The sequence below is a fragment of the Gobio gobio genome (assembly GCF_949357685.1).
Source record: "Gobio gobio genome assembly, chromosome: 2".
Taxonomy (NCBI): domain Eukaryota; kingdom Metazoa; phylum Chordata; class Actinopteri; order Cypriniformes; family Gobionidae; genus Gobio; species Gobio gobio.
Window position 1 is genome coordinate 66,274,203 of NC_137098.1, and position 26,720 is coordinate 66,300,922.

The window sequence follows — 26,720 nt, forward strand, 5'->3', positions numbered from 1 at the left end:
AGTAATCTGTAAAGTAACTAAGTCAAGATTACAAGTTACTTTATTAGTATATTTTTACTAAGGAAAATGACTAAAATAGTTACTCACAGTGACTTGGATAAATTACTTTAATCTGATTACTGGTTTAGAAAAGTAACGCGTTAGATTACTCGTTACTGGAAAAAAAGTAGTCAGATTAGAGTAACACGTTACTGGCATCACTGGTCCCAAATGACTGCTCGTTTTTTAACTCTCCCAGGCACAACGGTTGAGTGGGCGGTTTTTATTAGATGGTTTCTGGAATGGTTTTTACTAGCTTTGAAGTCCAGTTACTAAAACTTGAGTGGAATGGCCCCATTTTGTTAGTTGTGTTGTATCGCCCTCCACACATAGTTAAAGATTATTACCGAATTTACTGATCTAATGGTACATCACCACAATTATGATCGCTTTATTAGTTGGGGATTTTAATATCCATGTCTGCTGTCCATCTAACTCCCTTTTAAAAGGAGTTTCTAAGTCTCACTGAGTCTTTTAACTTCTTGAAATGAGTATATATACGCATGGTCACATCTAGTGCTAACACATGGGTTTTTAATTTCTGATCTTGAAATGTCTGATACAAATGATCTCCAAGCCAGTTTTATTCTCATTGTCACTTCCAAATATTTTCTTTGATGCTGATAGGCTCTCTGGCTTATTCTTCTCTGTTCCAATTGGATTTTAATGAGCTTTTTAATTAACTGAGCTCACAGCTGTCACTCACTGGACTCGCCACTTTCTGACCGGAATGTCGACCAACATTTTGAGCTTCTAAATAATGCTTGGTTGGACATTTTAAATGTGGCCGCTCCTTTGAAAGCTTTTAAACCGTAACCAGAACTGATCGGTGGCTTCCTGCTGATATTCGCTCACTAAGACGAACGAAAGCGAACAGACTTCAAACTTCTCTTGAGCTGCTTAAGTCGTGTCTTCAGGCTAACCAGACAGCTGCAAAGTCCGCAAAGACTGCTTATTTTTCCGGAAAAATTTCAAGTAACAAACATAAGCCTTATGCTGCGTTCACACCGAACGCGACTAGAGCGTCTTGAGTGAGCGATTTCCATGTTAGGTCACTGTTGAGATGTGTTGACGCGCGTCTAGCGCGGCGCAATGGACGCGATTTTGCCTCATTCGGGCATCCAGTTCGCGCAAAAGAGGCGAATTGAGTGTTTTGCGGGAGTTATTTTATTTGGTATTTGTGCATTCGCACGTTTGAAGCGAATACGCGTCTGATGCCCAAGTTGAAAATTTGACTGTTAAAACTGTTAACCAATCAGGAGCCTGCTTGCTGTGGTCACGCAGTGAAGTGACGTGATAAACGGGGGCAGGCCCGCCCAGAGTCACTCATTCAACATGGAGGAACGACTGATATTGGCAGTGAGCAGTCACAATTCGCTTTGGATGCGCGAGTGGATTCAAAATGTTCAAGCGTCCAACTAGACGCGATAGAAGCAGCTTTGACGCACGCGAAAATCGTCCCGGTGTGAACAGGCCTTTATGCTGTGTTCACACCGGGATGATTTTTGCGTGCGTTTATCACCTACGTTTAACGCCTCGTGACTAAACAAAGGGCGCCAATGTGAGTGTGCACACCAACGCGCAAAATGGCAGGCGTAAAAATGTATTTAAAAAAAAAAACAAACACCTTGGGTTAATTTTTTGTTTTGACAGTGCACGTTAAAAACTGGCCGACCAATGAGATCTGCGTCTTTGTTCAGGTTCAGTTATTAATTCTGTTTTAAATCCATCTGTTAACAGTATACCAAATCCTTCCAATGCGCTATGTGAAAGCTTCTTGAGCTGTTTTATTGATAAAATCTCTAATCTTAGGCGTTAGGAAATAACCACTTATAATGGCCCTTCCGCTGTTATCTGTTCGTCAGCCTCTTGGGAAGCTTTCGATCCTATTCATTTATTTTTTTAATAGGATCTGAAATGATGGTCTCTCTCAACCCTTTCTGTTTTTATGATGCAATACATCCTCTGTATTTCAAACTGGTAATCGAGTCTGTAGGCCCTGCTCTGTTACCTTTATTGAACAAATCTCTATTAACTGGCTGTGTTCCAGTATCCCTGAAACTGGCCTCTGTTACTCCTTTGCTCACGAAGCCTCGGTTTTAAATAACCACGACCTATCTCAGTGGTTCCTTTTATTTCTAAGGCATTAGAAAACGTGTGCTCTGTCAACTGCAGTCTTTTCTAAACACAAACCATATTTCTGAAACTTTCCAGTCAGGTTTTAAATCTTGTCATAGCACGGAGTCTGCACTGCTGAGAGTGTTAAATGATATTTGAGTTGCTACCGACGCAGGCGACCCTGTGATTTTAGTGCTCTTGGATTCTGTGATTCAATCTTTATTTGCATGTCTTGATGAAAGCTTTGGCTGGCTAGTTACTTTTTAACCCCAAGTGAGTCAAAGACTGAGGTTATAGTCTTTGGCCCATCTGACACTTTTAAGTTTAATAACTCTATTTTAGAAAGTCTGTTACCTTTTACTTCAGGGTCTGTACGGCAGTGTTGCCAAATCCCCTGTTTTCCCACGGAAAATGTTGCCCTGTTGCCGCAGGCTGTTTTTCATGTCTGCGGGTTGAAGCAACCCAAATTATGTTATATTTAGCCCCGGGATTGCGAATTTTAGCAGGGAACCCTGCCAAAAACAACTCATATTTTACCCCCCAACCCCCCTCCTGAAACGCGATTAGGCTTGTTTTGGGCTAGTTTTGAGTAGCAATTTGGCTGTTTTTTTTTAGTGAAAACCTGGCAACCCTGCTGTACAGAACCTTGGTGTCCTTCTTGACAGTCGGCTAACTCTAGATAAACATATGTCCTCTGTTGTTACCTCTAGCTTCTTCAAGCTCCGTCTCCTTTATAAAATTAAAAATTTTCTGCCTGGAAAGACCCTTGAGATAGCAATACACGCTATAGTTACATGTCGTTTGGATTATTGCATTTCTCAAAGTCCCAGGTTACTCGGCTAGAATTGGTTCAAAATACGGCAGCCAAATTTCTTAAGAATTGTCGAAAGTACGATCACGCCACTCCTATTTTACGAGCTCTATGTTGGCTTCCGGCTCAAATTAGGACTGATTAAAAAAATGATCCTATTTGTGTACAAATGTCTACACAACCTTGCACCAAGCTACCTATCTGAACTGCTGCATCCTAATAGTCCTTCCAGAGGCTTACAATTGGGTAACCAAAACTTACTCAAGGTTCAACTGTAGAGGAGATCGAGCCTTTTCAGTGGTGGGACCTAGGTTGTGAAAGCCTGCCAGCACAACTTAGGGCTGCTCCCGTCCTATCACTTTTTAAATCTCTCTTGAAAACCTATTTGTTTTCTTCAGCATTTAAATGATGTTGATGGTCTGATTATGTGTTACACAGCTTTCTGTGGTGTTTATCTGACTTGTACAGCACTTTGGTCAGTCCTCAGACTGTTTCAAATGTGCTTGATAAATAAAAGAACTAGAACATAAATGTTTGTTTTTCCTTGAAAATGGCCTATGGTTTGTCTAGATCAGACCCTATTCCTGCAGAGTCTCTGAAGCCCTTCCTTTGAAACTGCATTGATTTTGGACCTTCAACATGTTGGTTGCCATTGAAGTCCATTATATGGAGAAAAATCCTCAAAATGTAATTTATTTTCAACTGAAGAAAGAAAGACATGAACATCTTGAATGAGATGGGGGTGAGTAAATTATCAGGAAATTTCATTTTGAAGTGAACTAAATCCTAATAAAACTAATAAAATCTTGCCTGTCTGCAGAGATATGATCATAGCCACTGAAAAACAGTACCAGTGATAGCAATATCAGTTAGACGAGTATCTAAAGCTGCACTCAGATCCAAGAGGACCAGGAGGTTGACGACACCAGAGTCAGTTTGTTTGGGTAAAAAAATTTCTACATCACTGTTTTTCAGTGTAGAAGAGATAAAACCACCACAGTGGAAATACTGCATAAAATCTAAAATGTGCATTTAAAAAAACGTATGCGCTCAATTGAGGCACATAAACTACGATGGAAACACATTTACCAAATAAATCCCTCGACGCACAACAAAAAAACTCACGCGACTTTGCTTCAACAGTGGATGTGATTGGATAGCTGGACTAACCAGAGGACCAATCGCATCACAGCATCTCACATGTTTGTTTGGTCATTCTGAAACGCTCAAGTCAACGTCTGTCATCAAAATCTTTGGGTATATCACCTGCCAGAAGCGTCTCACATGACTGCGTTCCCAAACACAAGCGTACAGAAAACGGTCCTCTTGCACTGCCTGATGCCTGACTCGACTTACTTTAACTTTCACTCAATGATAAACTTTGCAATTAATCCACGAGTCACATGCGTTCTGAACCGGGGAGCAACTGCCCATACGGATCACGGATCAACTACAGTCCCTATACTTGACATCGCACATCATGTCGATATCGATAAACGATATATCGTGCAGCCCTAATATGCACTCTTTATTGCGTAAACATTAAAATAATTGACATTAACACCGATGGATTTTAAATGAACTACAAACTTACACCATGACGCGTTATGTTGACTACTGGCATGTTCAAATAAAGCAGACCAAAACGTTTTATAAAATGATAAACCTCACATTTCAGCCTTTATATCATTTTTATGAAAATAATGATAACTTATAGGCATGTTATCTGCTCCATAATTATACATGTGAATTGTTTAGATTTGCATATCAGCTTATTTTCCATCTACCGGTTAATTTACACAAAAAAATAATTAAAAAAACAAACAAAATCGGTCCGATTTTCACATTGATCTGAACAAAAATGGCTGAATGAAAATGTAAATCCAATTCCTGTCAGTAGGTGGCGCTTATGGAACAGCAGAAATAGAGCCGTTTCCCTGGTAACCCCGTAAACAAAGCGGCTGCGCTAAAAGCTACTTTATTAGCCATTAGCGAAGAGGAAATGAAAATGCCATCGAAGCGTTACTGAAGACAGTCCGTTCTCCCGTATACATTCATTGAATTTATTCATTAATTCTTTTAATTTCTCTCAGCACTTCGCAGGGCTCCAGACAAAATAATTTATTAAGGAGCCATTGGCTCCTATAAGGGAAAAAGTTAGGCGCCACATGATTTTGCATGAAAGTGCCACAAAAGCATTTTTCACATGCAACTATATGGGCGGTGTTGAATTTAATTTTTGCACCTTCCATTCTTTCTCATGAAGACAACAGTTTAAGTAAAAAATATAAGGATTATGTGATATAGTGCATATATTTAGCAAAATGCCCTTTCTAAAGTTATTTTTCTAGCTGACTAACAAGTTTATGAGCATTGAATGGCTTTTCTGAGGTAAATTTGACGTTACGTGACATGATTGTTATTAAGCCGTTTTATACAAGCTCTTTCTAAGGTTGACATTCTGATTAATCTGTCAGGAAACATTAAAGAGCGCCAAAGTCATGTGATCATGGATGGCTGTGCTACAAACAACGTGAAGTTCAGGCAGTAACAGAAAACAGCAAAGATTAAAATATATTGAGAATAAGAATCCATATCAATTAAAAACGAGAAACAGCGTTGTTGCTCGATAGAGGCGAGGGCTTTGAGAAAGCCTGATATTTTCCGTTTTGACATCGGTTTCTGAGGCGTATTTTGGCGCTTGAACTCAGTGAGGGTTTTTTCCACTGCAACTTTCCTGCGCGTCGTCTCGTTTTATTACGTCAACACCACAAAAGATGTGATGGGCTACTCATCACAGAACATGCCGGTAAAAAGGCACAGAATTTTTAATCATAACATGAAAATTGATATGGTCGCCAGCGCCGATCTCAGCAAAAATATCACTCAACCATTTTAGTCGCAGTCTGGAGCCCAGTTGCTTATTTCTGAACTGAAGTTGATTGAATGCGATGATTAAATATGGACGTTTTAATGATAATTAATGCTAACCAACAGGAATTTTTAATTGTGGTTTATCGTCAAACTTGTAAGCGTTTCATCCCTATTTGACATATACATAAATCACCTCATTCTGAACTATTAATTCATGCACCTTCTGATAGGTGCAGACCTGAAACTGAATATTACTATGACAACAAAGCGCATTATAGGTCACGCTCATAATTATGCAGCATAAACAGTGAAAAATTTTCCTCTGGTTAACAAGGGAACAGTTTGTTTTCTTGCATCAGTGAGAACAGAACAAGGCGTAATTATTCATGAAGGTTTAATGATGGAAACGGATGATGAACTAGTCCTTTAATCTGCACTCTAGAAACATTTAAAATAGATAAGCCTTTCCAAATCAATTAAATTTTTGCTAAAGGATTTGACAAGTCCAGCAAATAAGGGCCGAGGTGGCAAGCGCAACCCAAAAGGTCATGGGTTCAAATCCCCTGGCGCTCGTCTAACTAATCCCCCATGGTCCAACACATCCCGGGAGCCAGACAGCTCTGCTCCGCGTGCAGCAGACGAGCCAAGCGCGAGATTGAATTATTGTGCGAGATGTAACAATCAGCACAGAGCTGTTTGGCCTTACTAGCGCCTGCTGCGTGTATGGGCTCGGGCAGATGGCACAACCTCTGGTGTAATGCTGAAGGGAGATAGATGAAAGCGATCAAGAGGTGTGTGTGTGTGTGTGTGGATCAAAGAATAAAGGATGGGAACATTACGTCCAGAAACATGCACAATGTGTTGTGAAGACGGAGCTGCTTCACAACACATCATAAGCTTATTTATACGTTACAGGGCTTGACATTAACTTTTTTGGTCGCTAGTGGTCTTCCAGAGTTACTAGCATTTTCACTGGCCATCATTTTTTACATCAATACAATACATCAACTGGGAAAAACTGCCATATAAAATATCTTTAATATTATCTCTTAATATTATAGGCAGCTGTCACTTTAAGAGATGACACACGGGTCCATTACACTGTTGTACATGCGTTTTCTTCCTCAACTGTTTGTTCACTTAAAACACAACTGACTGTTTATGTGAATACACGCCAAGACTGGCATTTTGACATTATTTGGTGTGTATTTGACTGTTTAAGCACAATAAGCAGCTAAAAATAACTAGTTGTGAGAGGCGGCAGTTTATGTGAAAAAAAAAAAAAAAAAATCACACTTTGGGTGTGAGCAAAATTATGCGCAATACACAGCGAAATCCAAGCTCCGTAATACCAACAATATTGATCCGGAGCAAATGAAGCGAGTGAGTGGGTGGAGGTGGGTTTGTGTGTCACTCGCTGTCGGAGAGATAGAGATAGAGATAGAAAGAGCAGTTTTTTTTTTGAGTGAAAAATTATGTAATAAACTTCATAAACCATCAGTAAAGTTTGGCCATCATTCGGACGGGATGTACGCTACATTCTGTGTCCAAAAACATCTTGGGATAAAGTTTTCACACTGACAGCTGTCATTGTAAGATATAGCAACTCCATTTGTTTGTCCGAGTTAGCAACAGTAACTAAGGGGGGGGGCGGGGCTTACCGATAGGTCAATTATATAGAATGTAAAATGACAATAAGCTGCAATATAGCTTAGTGCGATAATCAAGTCAAAGGCTGCAATTTAATTAAATAACTATATAGTGTGTTGCTCTGCGAGTTTCTGAGAGAAGCGCCGCTCATGATCTGCGACCTCATTTATAACGCTTTCCGCACAAAACGCAGAACCTGCGCAAAATTCCCCTTATAAAACCCAGTCAGCAGAAGATTGTGCGTACATGCATCTCCACCCACTCTCCTCCCAGAAATCACCATATATGGAGCTTACAACGTTTCGTTTTACTATGCATATCCTCATCTGCATATCATTTGCATATGCATATTCCCATCCACGTGACATGTTTAACGGTACAAGACATGAGGGAAATATGAGATACGGATGTGCCTTTACATTGTATTGCTAAAAATAATTCAGTAGCCTATCCTTGCCTTGCTTTTGAATAAATTAAAATAGTATAAAATACATTTCAGAGAAAATGTTCCACTGGCCAAATCGTATTTTTAATTGCTTTATATTTGGAATGGAAACAGATAGACCTTATTGCACATTATTGATCATTATTCGCGTGAAAATATTTTGACCAGGAGTTCTGCTATTTAGCAATCCTCGCTGTAGTTAAAACATTTAAACACAGCATGCCACAGGAACAGCGTTCTAAAGCATTGCATCAACCACAAATATTACTATTTATTAGAGTATTCATATTTTTGCAACTTCTGGATAATGATTTCATGTTATTTAAGCGCTTAAAGGATTAGTTCACTTTTAAATTAACTTTTGCTGATAGTTTACTCACCCCCATCCAAGATGTCCATGTCTTTCTTTCTGCAGTCGAAAAGAAATTAAGGTTTTTGATGAAAACATTCCAGGATTTTTCTCCATATAATGGACTTCAATGCAACAAGCTTAAATGGGATTCATGGACTGATTTTTTGCACACTAAGACACAGCAAAGAATGTACTTTTTAAAGAAACTGCTTGTTTTTAATGTTAATAACAGAATGCTTCAGATGTTTTATACTGCTTTTATTGAAAGTGTTTTAACTTGCTGCATCATTTGTTGGTCCGGAAATGCCACTGAATCACAGAAAAGGGTCATTAGAAAAACAGTCACAACTGCCAGCAAATTACTTGGGATAACACTACCAAGTATTGAACACATTTACAAAGACAGAATGATGAGAAAGGCAAATGATTTCTTATGTGATTATACACACCCGCTGGCATCACATTTTAAATTATTGCTATCTAGGCGTCGCTTCTGCCCAAAAACAGATCAAAATTTTCTTTTGTACCACAAGCCATAAAAGCCTTAAATCAGTCTAAATAAGCTAGATGTCCAGCTGGCCTGGTCAGATGCAGGAGTGTATAGTGCATTGAATTGAATTGTATTGTTGTATTATATGTTTGCTGTCCTGTTATGTTGTGCCTTGCGACTGTGCCGAAAACCCAATTGCCCCATGACGGGGACAATAAAGTTTTCTACTACTACTACAATGGGCTCCAAACGGTTCAAGGTCCAAATGACCGTTTCAGTGCAGCTTCAAAGGGCTTTAAACGATACCAGACGATGAATAAGGGTCTTAGCGAGAAATGAATAGAGAGATGAATAAGCGAGAAACCGAGCAGTATTTATGCTATTATTTGACCTCTTAACAGACGAGTGTGATCATCTCTGAGCTCCGCCATAACTTCCGCCAAGTGAGGTCAAAATACGAGATGTATATCGATCATAGATGCCTCATTCTACTGATCCGTGCATGCACTAATGAGGCATCTATGTATACATCTATGACCACGCTCGTATTTTGACCTCACTTAGCGGAAGTTATGGCTGAGCTCAGAGATGATCACGCTCGTCTGATAAGAGGTAAAATAACAGCATAAATACTGCTCGGTTTCTCGCAGTAACGGATCGTTTCGCTAGATAAGACCCTTATTCATCGTCTGGTATCGTTTAAAGCCCTTTGAAGCTGCACTGAAACGGTCATTTGGACCTTGAACCGTTTGGAGCCCATTGAAGTCCATTCCTGGAATGTTTTCATCAAAAAGCTTAATTTCTTTTCGACTGCAGAAAGAAAGACATGGACATCTTGGATGACATGGGGGTGAGTAAACTATCAGCAAAAGTTTATTTAAAAGTGAACTTATCCTTTAACTCCATTAATTAGAATGGCATATTTAATCTAAATGTGTATATCAGATGTAAACCACTTCAAATTGTTCTTTTATTTCTTTAAACTGTTGTGAACATTCACTGCATTGATTAGGACTCGTAATGAGGATTTAAAGTGGTTTTCCTTCATCTGCGTCAGTCCCTCTGCTCACCATCGGTGTCAATAAACTGCCCGGTCTCCAAAATGTTCGTACGCATGAGTCAGAGTTTGCATACAGATAGAGGAATACAAATAGTTATTATTATTTTAATAATAATCATTTATCGGTGCTCGAGCCCTAAAATAGGTTTGAGTCCGCTTTAATATTAGTAAAAATAAAATTTGCTGCATATTGTCTTATTTGTTTTGTGTCATTTTTCATTATTTTTTATTTATTTGTATTTATTTTGTTGTAGTTGTTTTGATTTCCACTTACTGTTGCATGGCTGATTGTACGTCATTGTTAAAAAGATGAGAAAATGAATTTTTTTTTAAATATTAAAAAGTCAAAATAAAACACTTTGGGTGTAGATATTTTACGTCTAAGGCAAAACATGTTGGGGAACTCCTGCTAATGCTCGCATTTTGGATTGCAACTTAAGCTTGCCTGGTGTGAAGCATTTATAGAGCGCTATATAAATACAGAGATGAAGAGAAAAAAGGGAGAGAAATAAACCTGACGGCAGCATCACTGATGAAAGAGAGGCATCAGCGGGTTTAACGCGAGCCGTCGCTGCACCGTTACTGATATCCACTTACACTCCTGCTGTCTGAGCACCAAGAGACGCCCTCCAGTCACCCGCGGGGGGTTAAACCGCGAGGCTTTGTGTCTGCATGTGCATGTTTATGTGGTTATTGGATCTGTTGCTGGAAAGGAGCATCTGTAATAGACCGACAGTCAAGCCCCTTTCTGAAGAGCTTTTAATTAATCCTTCAGCGGCCCAGGGACAACCCGGACATCCACCGCAAGTCTGGGAAGAAAAATTAAACAACAACAACAAGTGTTTGATGGTATGCTCGCAATGACATGATGCTACACACTATTTTTGCACAGTACTACACCGTTTCATATGCATCTGAATGAGGAACTACAATATTATAAAATAATAAATAAAACAGCATTATACTGATATTTAGAGTGAAATCCCTTAAAGTGCTCAACTTGACCTTTCAGTGTTAAAAAGACCCTAAAAATAGATCTGCAAATGTCACCGTCTTTGGCTCATTATGTAATCGGACCACCAAAAGTAAGGACATTTTTACACATTATTGGACATTATTATTAATAATTATTATTATTATGACATGTGTATGCATGTGTGTATGTGTATACTGTATATATACACACGCTGACCTAAAGGATTATTAGGAACACACACTAATACTGTGTTTGACCCCCTTCCGCCTTCAGAACTGCCTTAATTCTACGTGGCATTGATTCATCAAGGTGCTGAAAGCATTCTTTAGAAATGTTGGCCCATATTGATAGGAGAGCATCTTGCAGTTGATGGAGATTTGTGGGATGCACATCCAGGGCACGAAGCTCCCGTTCCACCACATCCCAAATATGCTCTATTGGGTTGAGATCTGGTGACTGTGGGGGCCATTTTAGTTCAGTGAACTCATTGTCACGTTCAAGAAACCAATTTGAAATGATTGGAGCTTTGTGACGGTGCATTATCCTGCTGGAAGTAGCCATCAGAGGATGGGGATATGGTGGTCATAAAGGGATGGACATGGTCAGAAACAATGCTCAGGTCGGCCGTGGCATTTAAACGATGCCCAATTGGCACTAAGGGGCCTAAAGTGTGCCAAGAAAACATCCCCCACACCATTACACCACCACCACCAGCCTGCACAGTGGTAACAAGGCATGATGGATCCATGTTCTTATTCTGTTTACGCCAAATTCTGACTCTACCATCTGAATGTCTCAACAGAAATCGAGACTCAGACCAGGCAACATTTTTCCAGTCTTCATCTGTCCAATTTTGGTGAGCTCGTGCAAATTGTCGCCTCTTTTTCCTATTTGTAGTGGAGATGAGTGGTACCCGGTGGGGTCTTCTGCTGTTGTAGCCCATCCGCCTCAAGGTTGTGTGTGTTGTGGCTTCACAAATGCTTTGCTGCAGACCTCGGTTGTAACGAGTGGTTTTCAGTCAAAGTTGCTCTTCTATCAGCTTGAATCAGTCGGCCCATTCTCCTCTGACCTCTAGCATCAACAAGGCATTTTCACCACAGGACTGCCGCATACTGGATGTTTTTCCCTTTTCACACCATTCTTTGTAAACCCTAGAAATGGTTGTGTGTGAAAATCCCAGTAACTGAGCAGATTGTGAAATACTCAGACCGGCCCGTCTGGCACCAACAACCATGCCACGCTCAAAATTGCTTAAATCAAACTGAATGTCAGAATGGGAAAGAAAGGTGGAGTTCAGGAGATTGTCTTGACCAGGACCACACCCCTAAATGCATTGAAGCAACTGCCATGTGATTGGTTGATTAGATAATTGCATTAATGAGAAATTGAACAGGTGTTCTAATAATCCTTTAGGTGAGTGTGTATATAATATATATATATATATATAAATTATTATTACTATATTAGTACACATACTGACTCAAACTGAGTCATTTTCGAGCTGTTCATAGCTGAATTTCATAATTGGTAAACTTCACATTTATTGAACTGAATCAACACTGAACGGACTCAAGCTGAATAAAATGACACTATTGTCTTTTTAGAGCTGCTTTACAGCAGAATTTATCTCTGTTTGCGTAATTCACCCTTCGCTGGGAGTTTGACTGACCGGCGTTCTGACCAATCATAACGCAGAATCCACCATTTTGTCTGACAAAGCAGTCAGGAGAGTTATGTCGGTGGATTTGAACTTGAAAAATGGTGTCAACTAACGTCTTTGCGCGGTTGAAACAACATTCCTTCTGATGTTCATTTATGTTTATTTGGTGCTATAAATTAACTAAGGAAGAGAGGATTGGTTCACGAGCTGCTTGTCACCACACAATAATAAGTCACAAAAATGGTATTTATTGTTTGAATTTCTTAAAGGGGTCCTATAATGCCCCTTTTTACAGAGTGTGTATGTAAAGGTTTAGCTCCAAATACCCCACAGATCATTTTTTTATAGCATGTTAAAATGGTCACTTTTTGGGGGTGAGCAAAAACAAGCCATTTTTGTGGGTCCCTTTAAATGCAAATGAGCTGCTGCTCCCGGCCCCGTTTCAAGAAAAGGGCGGAGCTTCAAGAGCTCGTGTTAACAGCTGTTTTTCAAGTCAATGTAAAAATGTAAGAAAGTGTGTTTGAAACTTGTGTGCATCAGTGTATAATGGTTCTGTGCAGCTCCTAAAGGGACAGCAGCCTAATAAACCTGCTACAGTCATTAATGTTAATCATTAGGGGAGAAACAATATATCGTTAAGCAAAATATCGCGATATAAAAATGCGACGATATGTATCGTTGATGTAAACAATATGATTCGCAATATAGAGTTGTTTTATCCAAGGCTCAACTTGCTGTATTTATAAAGGTGTAATTCACCCAAAAATGTAAATTCTGTCATCATGTCCTCACCAAATAACTCAGAGTGTCTAATGCAAGTCTTCTGAAAAGACAAGACGGCTTGATATGATGAACAGATTTACAACGACGCACACAGGCCGACTGTAAACACGGACGTTCAAATGATTGCGTGACGTGCAAAAACAAAACGAGAGTGAGCAGATGCACAATTAAAATTTTTGGATGAGCCAAACAGTTACAGTTTGAGAATGGTATTGTGACACGGTATTCTTGCGATTAAAACTGTGACGGATTGCATTGATCATCTGAAGCACACGCTGGAACGGCACTGCTCAAAGTCAAAGCGCAAACATCATTTAAATCACCAGATCACATTTAGTTTTAGTAGTATGATTATTCAAATAATTTTAGATGGTTTATTCTTATATAGTGCATTAATAGCGGGAGAGGTGGGACATAGCGAGCACCGGCAGAGAGCGCCACCTGCATTGAAAGCGCGAGTAATGCGAGAGGGGGAAAAATGTAAGTTTACTAAGGCCCCATTTACACTGCATGGTTCAAGTGACCCAATTCCGATATTTCCCCTCTCATGTGGCACAGATCGGATATGACATGTGAACGTGTAAGCAGGAAAAAAAACGCATGAATTCTGATATCCTCAGATCGGATTCATATGTGGTAATAAATACGTGCATTTGCGTCTGCGATGCAAGCGGTCAAATCGGATATTCCACATTTAATGCGAGTCGTATGTCTTTGAAAAAGGGACGGATGCGAATGACGTCAACTCGACACGAATTGCGATCAAGGGCTCTCCTTTTTTTCTCCACCTTACGAGAGCAATGTTTTGCTGACCTTTAAAGATAAAGAAAAACCAAAAGCAACACATTGAATAATCATTTCATCTGCGTCCAATGGGCTCCATTCATGAAACTTTCATAAATATGAGCAAATTCAGAGTAATTCGCATGTAAAATGGACCTTTACGAAAACTCTCCTCCAGACTCAAACGCGTCGTATACCACAGATTCGGTAGTTAAACGTGTGTATATCAATGAATTCCAAACATTCATAAATAGGACGCGTGTGCACGCTCATTCATAATTAGCATAATCCCTGCCCATGATAAATATGAAATAATTTTTGAATTTGGTGCCTTCTAGACTGAGAAAAGACAGAAAATATATTTTTGTCTCATGTGGATGAAAGACAACAACTCCCAGAATGCACTTGCTTCGCTGCCGTACGAGGCCACTCCCTATACCGCCCCCAGCGTCGTTTTGATCTTCATAATACTACAATAATTTCGTTCAGTAAGAGAATAAACACTACAATTAAAAACTGAACGTGTCTTTTCAATAAAGTGTGAGTGAGCCGAACGAAAGTCACAGGACAAACGCAGCAGGAGTCAGATTTCATTCAGCACGAGAGGAAGTAAGAGCTGAGCAGAGCTGAGGTAAGCACAGCAGTCATTCTCAGTGCGTGTTCAGTCTGGCGCGTTTTCTGATCGCATATGAAAGCTAAACTTTCATAGGAATTAATTGAAAAGTTGAAACACTCACTTTGCTCTACACCGCTCCGTTATGAATGCCCGATCCGAGCGGCAGTGGCTGTGCACATTTACACTCTTCGCGTGAGATCTCTCCCCTGTGGGCCGGTTGAAAACATGCGGAACAGCTCCTTCTACTGGCTGTAGTCTCTAGCCTCTGGCCAAAAAAATCCTGCGATGACGCAAAATGACGATATTTGCGTAATTGGAGGATTTTTTTCCAGAAATAAAATGCATAATTCTCGTCTCAGGGGGATATGAGGGGGGAAAGTACCATAATTCAAATATACTACGGGGTTTCTACTGATACAAAGCTTGATGCTAAATCACTGAAGTTACCCTTTAAATATTATTATGTAACACACTAGAGCAGTGGTTCCCAACCACGTTCCTGGAGGACCCCCAACAGTGCACATTTTGCATGTCTCCTCAATCAAACACACCTGATTCAGGTCATCAGCTCATTAGTAGCTACTCCAAGACCTGATGTGGGTGTGTCAGACAAAGGACACATCCAAAATGTGCACTGTTGGGGGTCCTCCAGGAACGTGGTTGGGAACCACTGCACTAGAGGATGGATACCGATGGGACCCGTCGGTAACCACTAATCGGGCCGGGTTTGGACAGATATTTAGAAATAATGTTCGGGTTCGGTTCGGGCTCGGTCATGTCAGCGCAATAAGGCATTGAAAATTTGAAATTTAAAACAGCTTATTATGTAGGTAGCCGATGGGCCTGTTTAACTTGATGGAAAGGTTTGTTTTTGTGATTAAAATACATTTTTAAATATTACCCTAACTTCCGTCTTCCTGTGTAAGGAAATTTGTTTATGTAGCTGTGACAACGCGCAACGCGTGCGTGTATATTAGGCTACATGTGGCTGGCAGCGCAACTTCAGCGCTGCTGGCAGGACCATCGAGCAGAGGACAGCCTTGAAGCCATCCACAGTTGATGCAATCCTTTTTCTGCATAACCTGGATTAGCCTAAACTTTGATGGATGGATTATGTAAATAATTCCCATGTTGCAGTTTAGTAGCCATATAGTTTTCGAGAAAAATGGTAAGAGTGATCTTCATTTCAATAAACTGAATTTGTGTTACGTTAAAGTTGTGTTCTGTTAGCTTGGGCCATTTTTGGTAGACCTTTGTTAATTTAATTTCAATTGGCTATTTGATTTGGCCCGTGTTAACGTGTGCATTTGTTGCCCTATCTGCGCGCTGACACGCTTATCTGTAATCATTTCAGAATGCCTTCCTACAGTTGCTTGATAAAAGCGGGCTTTCCACACGAACAAATGTACATGAGTCATTAGTATGAGAAAAAAAATTTATTCGGGTTCGGGTCAGGCTCGGACATAACTATCTTAATGCCTGTCGGACGCGGGCCGGGCTCAAACAGAAAAATGCGGCCCGATCCGCACTCTAGTACACAGTGCATCAAAATGCAATATCACCAGTTTGCCTAAATTAGGACACAGAACATTCAAATGTTTTACGCACTTTCGTATCAACTAACATTTTGAAAAGACGAACAATTTACGTCAGAGCGGCTTTACGAACGGTTTACACACACATTCGTTCTGCTCGTGTTTCATGAATGAGGCCCATTGCGTCCATTGCATATCGCGCCATTTTACTTACTTTTCCAGGTCAGAACGTCTTGGGCTGTTTCGCCAGTGTAAAGTGTAAATACAAATATCGGATACAGGTCGTTTTTAAAAGATGATGGAAGCGGGTCGTCAAAAATGTTTTCACCAAATCGGAATTGTGCATCAAGACCTGCAGTGTCAATTCAGTCTAAGTTTCAGTGATATTACTACATTAAACGACTATATATAATGTTGAATAATGCAATGGGGGAATATTTGTGGGTCCTGATAATGATATAATATTTTAATAATAAAAAATATTTTGGCTTAAAATTTCGCGATACATATCGTATCGTGAGTTCAGAATTCCGATTTATATAGAATTGTGACACTCCTAATAATCACACAAGAAAATCCCTCACTGCTCTTGAATGAATTACATTTGTAGTTTTAAATAAGGATTAGTCTATATTTAATGTATACAGCAGTGTTGTTTGACATTTGATTACTTTATTCAATTTTTAGAGCCCTGAATCATTGATTATCCCGTTTATCCCTGTAAAGCTGCTTTGAAACTCTCTGTACTGTATAAAGCCCTATAGAAATAAAGCGGACTTGAATATTACAAATCTACATTTCTGATTACATAATAAATCTGACTCACTAAACAGCAACATAGTATTGTCATGTAATAAAACCAATGCATGATAGCGGGAAAACCCAAAGATCCACTTTTCCACTATGGCAATAGTGTTTTCACGGAAGCCCATCTGAAGTCTCTGAGAAAGCAAGCCGTGACTGTACGGATTCCCTTCTCCATTCACAGAGATGACAGGATGAAAAACGCTGCTTTGAAATGCAATATCACAGAGACCGCAACAGTGGCTAATTTCACTCTGATGTAACACTGAGGTCAAAGTGGAGCCGTTTGATACCACAACACAAGTTTTTCAACGACAAAAGAGGGAAATATTAAACCTTCAAAAGGCCGTCTGTCAGGAACCACCGAGGCCTTAATCTGCATATCAAAACATGCTTCACCAAAGAACCAGAAAGAGTTTAAAAGGTTCATGGGAAAGTCGATTTGACTTTCAAACCTCAATATATTATGCAAGCTAATTAATTAATGCTGTTTGCTAAGGTATGTGTATGATGTGCACAACAGGGTGATCGCTAGCTTAGCTAATGTCAAGCTCTGTTGGGATCAATTGTGAGTGGATTTACCCGTGAAAGGCACTGTTTGGGTTTCTGCTAACATTAATCGCTTCAAATCACTCACTAATAACAGACCGTTGACACTGTATTTACATTGCTAACAGTGACTAACGATTAAATATTTACACACATATGCATATAGCCAGGTTAAATATACACCACCGTATACACAAAATTTGGGGTAGGTGAGATTTTTTTTTTTTTTTTAAAGGGTCGTGAACCTTAAACCAAATTTTCTGAGATTTTAACAGAGTTAGGAGTGTTGAGCATCATAGATGGCAATGTTACCATCCAGTCATTTTGATTGTTGGAGTAAACTTGTTAATTTTAAACATTTTTGCGCTATATTCAACTTCCGGGTTTAAACTCATCTTTGTATCAATGTCACTGAATGTGATGTTTTCTTGTACTATAGTACGGCGATGACTCAGTGTCTCATTAATTATTCATGAGACTGCGTGTCCTTATCCTATGAGAAGATGCCTCGCTTAATTATTCATGAGTCTGCGTGTCCTTATCCTATGAGAAGATGCCTCGCTTAATTATTCATGAGTCTGCGTGTCCTTATCCTATGAGAAGATGCCTTGCTTGACACCGCAGCACGTATTGATTGACAGGCGCTTCAAACAGTGAGATCGCATTCAGTGAGAGATGCATTAATGGATCAAAAACGAGTGTTTGTTTTTGCTTTGTAAGAGTTTCTGCGTCGCATAAGTTCTCTTCAGAAGTTCCGGAGTCTTCGAAACAAACACCTCATGAAGCTTCGAAGCGTTATGAATCAGTGAGTCGAATCATGATTCGGATCGCGTGTCAAACCGCCAAACTGCTGAAATTTGGCGATCCAAACCGCTGACTCACTGATTCATAACGCTTTGAAGCTTGAGGCCGTGTTTTGAAATCGTCATCACTATGCAAGTCGTTATTTAGGGTTTTTTTGCGCACAAAAACTATTCTCGTCGCTTCATAAAGTTATTGTAGAACCACTGTAGTGAGATGGACTTTGTAACGACGTCTTTAGTGCCTTTTAAGGGTCTTGAGAGTGAACCGTGCCATTGTGCCAATGGAGGCCTTTCAGAGCCATCAGATTTACAGTAAAATATCTTCATTTGTGTTCTGAAGATGAACGGAGGTCTGACGGGTGTCGAACGAAATGAGGGGAAGTAAATAATGACAGAATTTTCATTTTTGGGTAAACTAACCCTTTCATGGTAATGCCACAGAGAGAGAGAGTGTGTGAATGAGACATTAATGCGCACTTATGCTTTGTTTGTTTGTTCAGCTCTTACGATTATTTTTTTTGAGTGAAAAACGATGTAATAAACTTCATAAACCATCAGTAAAGTTTGGCCATCATTCAGACAGGGTATACGCTACATTCTGTGTCCAAAAACATCTTGGGATAAGGTTTTCACACTGACAGCTGTACATTGTAAGATATAGCAACTCCGTTTGTTTGTCCGAGTTAGCAACAAAGGGGGGGCGGGGCTTACCGATAGGTCAATTTGAGACCTGCGTGCATCTATACAGACAGACGCCGATTTTACTTTGACTTTAGACATAACCGACTGTGTTTATGTTAACCTTGTGTGTATTTGACAGTATTAGCGCAGTAAGACGCAGTTAGTCCAGTAATCACGTGTTTGACAGGCGTCTAGTGCGCGCGCTCGGAAAAGCGCATATTAAAACCAAGCATAAGCACGCAAATTAAATGTTAAACCTGCAAGAATTTAAAACACATGCAAATAATGAACTTTGGTGATTGTGAATAACTATAGTTCTCCGTGAGTATAACTCTACCACTAATGTGTGATGTGAATGTATGTCGCGTTGTTCAGTATATTGGGATGGAGGCAAATGATAGAATTTGTAGAAAAATTATTAATTAAATGCAAAACCGAGCTCGTATTGAACCGTGAATGCCGTTCCGAACGGTTCAATATTATATTGAGAATTGTGGCATCTCTAGTCGTGACGTGTATTATCAAGTAAAACCACAGAACTCTTAAATCTCTCAGTCTTGGAAAAACATCTTTTGTTATTGTCCAGTTTTGAATTCATATCTTTCCCCCCTTCAGTTTTAACAGCAAACAGACGAGTAACCTTTAGTTGAGAGAACACGAGTAAAGCTGTAGGAGGACAAGATTCTTATTATTATACATGCAGCACCATGATAAAGCAAAAATAGACATTAATAGCCAAGTGGAAGAAAAGGAGACCCAGAAATGCAGAATTCCCAAAAAGGGAAATTAACGCAAGGGTCACGGAAAAGGTTGCGATCAGGGAAACCAAAGGAGATGCAGAGAGAAGATGGCGGGTTTAATGAGTGCAGTAAATTAGCCAGACAAACAGCCAGGCTCGTGTATGCGAGCACACACTTTTCCCGCTTTCCCTTTTCTCTGGAGCAGCAAAAAAAAAAACACCAGTAAATATTTAATCACAGGCGATCTAATCAGATTCCCACTTTAAATGCCAACACATACCAGCACAGTAGAAACAGAAGAGCGGACGAGCAACCAGACGCCACGCAGACCCGTCTCCGCATCTCACTTTACCTTCTCAAGTGCCCAGAATACACACGAGAATAAATGAGCGACGCAGCCTCGATATCACTTTGATCGCAACACCATCACAATTCACACAATGCTTATGATCGACCTGATGTTTATCAAATGCATCGAGACCACAATCCACCCCGTAAACGTTGTTTTAGAGAGTCGTTGTGCTTTGCCCCATCCGACTAGATTAGCACCAATTGAAGGGTCTATTAATAATGGAAGAGAATCATGTAATTGATCGCAGCTGAACACACGTTCTCCTATTGACTTTCAGGGAGAGTGGCGATCAGACGCAGCGACTGCTCTCACAACAAAGCTGCTTCAAGATATATTACTGCAGTAATGGGATATTCAAGCACCAAGATTGTAATTATACTTGGTCTAACCAAGTCAACCAGTCAAGTAAAAGCAACTAAGCAAACTTAAAATATGAATAAACCAGTAACCATTAACAAAACTGTTCATTTTACTGGTAATGTACCCGTTCCGTCATGGGTCACCAAGTTTGAAGGCATTAAACGTCACAACGCATTTGAAAGTATTAAAGTCAGCATGAAACTCCAAAGAGAGCTATTTTCTGTCAATGTGCGAGACTTACAATGCATTAGCCGCTAAAGGTAAATAACTAAACGGATAACAGTGCAGTAAATTCAAAACTGTGTGTTTATGATCATGGTAAACACCAGTTTGCATAACTGACAGAAAAGAACTGGAAGTGAATGACACTGGAAGGCTTGCATATTACAAAGCAATGAACAAACGGTCGCATCCGCTCTGATGTTAAAATCAAGTTGGATTGTGAGGTATATCAGGTTTTCTTGATCAAGAAAGAAAAAAAAAAAAGCAGGGTGGGACTTGATTTTGTCCATTGGGGAAATGATTGGATTGTTGTCATTTGCTCCGATCGTATTATTGCCCAGCCCTCAAGCCAAACTACATGTCATCAGAGCCTATGTTTGTGTCTGAAATCACCCCCTATACCCTTAAATAGGGCATTATTTGAGGGGGCAGCCATTTGTAGTGTTGTCCGAAACCATAGTGGATGTTATTGAGTGCCCTCATTCAATCCCATGATGCACCACAATAACAAGTGTACAGCTGATGTACGCTCAACGGCTAGAGAATACCCATAATGCACTGTGAGAGTCACGCGTTTGACCAGAAGAAGATGCCGCCGCAGTTGAATCATCCATCCATTTTCCAAACTGCTGGTCCAATGTGGCTACAGCGCAATATCATACATTAATTTAAGGTTTATACATGCTAATTTCTATGACGGAGTTCAAGGGAAATCTTTTCGTCACTACTGGAGCTGCCTAGCCTAGAAAGCTAGACGCACCCTAGCGGCAGCAAATGTAATTTGCAGTCTGGGTCGTGTCTCAACTCTCCGTTGGCTTGCGAGCTGGAAAAACCCAACTCTGGTCAGGCCAATCACATCGTGTATAGAGTCGGTGGGCGGGCTTAACATAATGAGTTGCGTTGGTTCTGCGTGCTACTCGTAAACACAGAAGCTGGCGAACAGCGGCCTTTCGAATCGGCTTTGGCCACAACTCTGGAAGACAAAGTTTTTCTTTGAGAAAAGAACAAAGAACGGCACTGAAGTCATTCTGAAGAAAGGAAGATGTGTTCGGAGTTTTGCCGACCGGATACGGCGAAAGTTTAATCGATCAACTAGCTCCGCTTCACCTTCTTCGTTGCTCTCTGGTTGGTTGTATCGCTATCCTATTGCGTGCAGAGGGAATTTGAAAGACAACCGTTTATCCCGCCTCTCGGATTGAGCCCTGCCAATGGTGTGTTCCCAGACCCAACATCTTGATGTGGGTCTGGCTTGTCAGGCTAGGAGCTGCCAGTTTGCCAAGTTTCAATTAGTTATTAAAAAAAGCAAGCACAAACTATGCAAAAGCGGCAGCCCTTGCGGTGCATGACAATTTTCAAATAGAAACAGAAAACGTATGAGTTTTGGCCAGTCATTTACACAACAACAGCTTTTGAAAATGGATTCAAAGTCTCTGTGTAAACTACAAAAACGCCAATTTGTGAAAACGGTGCACGTGTGTATTACATGTTCAGTCTATATGCGCATGTTTTTTTGTGTTTTTTTTATAAAGTGATCGCCATCTACTGGCCTGGCAGAAATAAGTGTGTTTTTAGTAGTTTTCGCAGATCTGTGTGAACGTGGATCATTTTGACAATGTCGTCACCTGCACATAAACAAGCCCAAAATGAAAAACGTTTCCATTCTAAGTACATATTGTTGTCATGTAAACGTACCCCAAGTGTCCGAATTCACTCGTCTTCATTCAGTCCTTCAAGTGGACTATAGTGACTGAGGTGATTTTGAACACAGACGACATCTACACTAATCCAGATACATTTGAAAACGCATATTTTGGTCTACATTTTGGCCGTCCCTCAACGCTGAGTTTTGAAAGACGCCCCCCAAAGTTTATGAATTTGAAAACGCTGTTTTTGCGTTGTAGTATGGACTATGAAAACGATGATGCATGTTAAGTCATGTGACTTAATTTCCATGATCTAAAGAATTAAAAGGTTGTCATTTGAAAGTGAGTAGGTCTACTTGCATTATTATGCTGTTATATTAGGATTATATATTCAGTGGCATAAAATGGTCTTAAAATGACAATAATATTGTTTATCGCAATTATTTTTGGGACGATACACTAAAAAAAAAAAAGGTTCTATGGCACCAAAAATGGTTCTTGGCTCGTAATCATAGGGGAACCTTTTTTAGTGCTATATAGCACCAATTTTGGTGCTTCATTGGTTCTTCAGCGGTGCTATATAGCACCTTAGTCAAATAACCGGTGAAGAACCTCTGAAGAACCGCGGAAGAACCACTGAAGCACCAAAATTGGTGCTATATAGCACTAAAAAAGGTTCCCCTATGATTACGAGCCAAGAAACATTTTTGGTGCCATATAGAACCTTTTTTTTTAGAGTGTATATCGCGAAACAAAAAGTAGTTATCGTGGCCTAGCGCTGATTTGCAACAAAAAGGAGAAAACTAATAAGATTAGGAGGAATTTAAAGATTATGGAGGAGGAAATGGTTGGGGAGACGCAGGGATCAAGTGGTGCGTTCAAGTCCTTCTGGGATGTTCGTATTTACGAGGTGAGAAGCCTTGTTTAGGACATCATGTGTTCAAGTCTCTTTGGTAGGAGCAAGATGGCGGAGTACCTTCTTTTAAAGAATTTCACGAAAATACAGCAAGGTTTGTTAACTCTGCTAATAGAAAATGAAGAACAAAGAATGCGCATCAGGTGAGTTTGAATATTTTACGTGTTTAATCTATCTATGAATCCACTGTAAACTGTATCATTATATATTAGGCTAATTGTTATATTACAATGCTAGCTTACATTGTTGTAAATGACAAAGCCTGACAGTGTCACAGCTAAATACCCGTTATATTCAACTACAGACGTTGCATCCATTGATTCCGCCATGTTTCTCAGTGACACGCCCAACTCGTACAGAATTAAAGAAAATTGAAAAACTTCCCACTGGTATTTACGACTTCGTTGTGGCGTTCATGTGCGTTCAGCTCGTAAATACACACCAAAGGATTGTGTTCTGCAAAGAGAGTTGGAGGTAAATAAATTAAATTTTGCACCGTGCTGCTGTTGCGGCCAGTCAAGACAATATTTGTGCTTTGTTTCTGTTTGATAAAATTGTAAATATATCTATTAAAATACTGATATTGTGGTCTATAACTCCTCCCCGAACTTCCCGCTGCCCTGTATCTTGCTCTCTCATTGGCTGAAGGTCATCGCCATTGTAATTTTCAGTCAGAACCAAGCGGCACCCTCCCGCAGTTTCTCTTGAAGCCGATACGGAAGTGACTTAAACTGCAGTTCATGGACTGGCCACTAGAGACAGACTCCAGAAGGAGCAGAATCTCATTGAGCTCATGTTAAAATGCCCAACTTTACAGCAGAAGAACACATGTTTACAGTCTGGGACAAATTGTGGTTTTGGTCTATACGGCTAATTTTGCCCTTCATGACGACTGAGGGGGGTGAATTTTTTCATAACTCATTCATTTACATTATATAAAGCATTAAAGTTCTGCATAATTAAGTGAGTTGCACAAGCACCGATTGGCCTATGATTTCGGCCATTTGTCGGCGACTCAAAAGAGGGGCTAAAATCATGCAGTCTGAACTCGGCTGTGTCACCAGATCTGTGCAATAAAAGTAGTCCAATGCAATTTTCTCCACCAGGCAGCCATATTCTCCGGTGAATTTGTACATCTGGAGGGGATGCAAATCAATCGGCGGAAATAATTAACCAGTGGAAACAACTTAAAAAGTAGCCCAATTGCGTGTCCCCGTCCCTGAATGTGCATTCAAATCATACATTAAATATCAATTCTTTCTTTCCTGGTTAGATTCGATTCTCATGAGCTCTGAAACGATATAAATCTTGAATTTGAGAGCATCTTAATTGCAATAAAAAGTAATACATTTTGAAATCTGATTAAAATATTATTGTCCTCTTTATTACGTCTGCAATTAAGAGCTTCCCAAATGCATGCTCTTGCAAACTGCCTCCTCTTAATTTCAGGGAACAGATTATATAATTCTATTAATGCACCTTTATATTTCCTACATTTGTTGCAGCAGATGACGTTAAGCCTCATTATGTGCCGTGCTAGAAACGATGAATCATTTTCTGAAGGGGGGAAACCAGGAACAGCAGGACAAACAGAAAAGGATAATTAATGTGAAGCTGACTAGATCATCTCATACCACACACGCCTGATGTGCTAAAGGTTGGTGTGATTATAATGTCATTTGAATTGCAAATCACACAGTGACAGGTCCGTTCCACACTTGACATGTTTGTTAATATGTTAACTGATGTTGCCTATCCTCCAGCATCTACAACTGGAGCACAACTTCCCATTTCTCCTTTTCAACTAAATTGAATGCATGTAAAGCATTTCACAGCATGTCCATTAAATCATAACACCTACTTATAAACTTTAAGCTTTCACAACACACTGCATGAGCCCTTTTGGTCTCGTTAAGATATTTCAATGCAAACATTAATTCACGTTAAAACTGGAACTGATCATGAATGAATCTAATCCTGTAGATCCTCACAGGTGAATCTGTCACTTAAAACCTGATTTATAGCATGCAGTCCTGAAATCAATATCCATAAATCAGCTGATGAGCATTAGGAACCATAAAGGTGAAAGAGGGGACGCTTGCGTTTGATTTCAGCTGCAAACGCACCACCGGCACGAGACCAGAACAACGTAAAAGCATCGCAAACATCCCGTGTTCGCATTCGGATGAGATGCGAGACAGGTGTGCTCTGCTGTCAATCCAGGCCACTGACTGCCATCAAGCAATACGGTAGCAGGTTGTGTGCTCACCCACCTTTGTCATCTCACGCTCCCGCGACTGATGGATAGATGCCGTGTTTGCTCCGCGCAGTCAAACAATGGGTCCGAGCCGCTTTAAATGCACGCGTCCGCTGTTATTTAAGCGCAGAATGAACGGACGCGAACCGCGGGAGACGCTGAGGTGTTCGGTAGGTCATCTCAGCGTTTATAGCGGCGCGTCGGTTGCCGCTGTCTGTCATCACGCGCCCGCGTATTCACGACGCACGCGCGTGGAAGGTGCACGAATCAAGGGGCGGAGAGGTTCCACAATTAACTTTCTGGCTGATGAATTGAGAACATAAATGGGATTTGTACCGACCACGAAGATATTTTTTGCATTATTTCAGTAAAACCCTTTTTCCTCAATGACAAATTAATCATTAAGACGTTTTCCCTTCCATGTTTCTGGTCATTTGTACTTCTGAGGGGAATTTACCATCAGTCCATGCGGCGACATATTACCGGTGTTAAAGGAATAGTCCACCCGAAAACGAACATTTTATCATCTTTTACTCGCGCTCGATGTTATTTTCTTTTGTTTGTGAACACTAACGGAAATGTTTGACTGTTTGCAAATGTGACCCTCGAACACAAAGCCATTCATAACCTCCTGGGACCCAGAAAAAAAAAGTGTTTTGAATTTAGTATTTTTTCTCATGTCATTACATTATTTAGAGCATAAGAAACAAATGGGAAAAAAATGAATATGTTATGATGTGGACACCAGGACTCAGTTGTTTAAAAAATAAAATGACAAATAAATTGCACGTATAGGCAAAAACAATGGGATTTATTTTTAATTCACCAATACATTTTTAGGTTTCAGGATTTTTTTAAAACAAACTTTGTTTAAAGATGATTCTGAACTATGTTATGAAAGACATAATGAAATGCATTGATATATCATTTTACTTTATGCAATATGTGGGTAAAATGACCATACTTTGATTTTCCCATTCAATACAATGTATCTATACACTGCATCTAATTTGCATATTAATGTGCTCTTGGTGCAACATGTAATGAAAATAAAAGTGTAGTAATGGGAGGAATAATTGGCAATATTTTCATAATAATATCTAATATTTCATAGGAATATTGATATGTAATTTCTTTCCCTATTCACTTGTTATGTCTCCAATGCCTGATAAACATGATTTAAGTCCTGGCGTCCACTACA

At 39.9% G+C, this 26,720-nt stretch overlaps 1 protein-coding gene across 1 annotated transcript in view; it reads right to left on the bottom strand.

Annotated features, from left to right (window-relative positions):
* Nucleotides 1-25,751, bottom strand: part of gal3st3 (galactose-3-O-sulfotransferase 3) — a 51,808-nt gene extending 26,057 nt beyond the window's left edge. The window contains exon 1 of the mRNA XM_079840580.1: nucleotides 25,536-25,751. The gene's annotated coding sequence lies outside the window, so the exon portion shown is untranslated. The remainder of the gene's footprint in view (nucleotides 1-25,535) is intronic.
* Nucleotides 25,752-26,720: the final 969 nt, after the last annotated feature.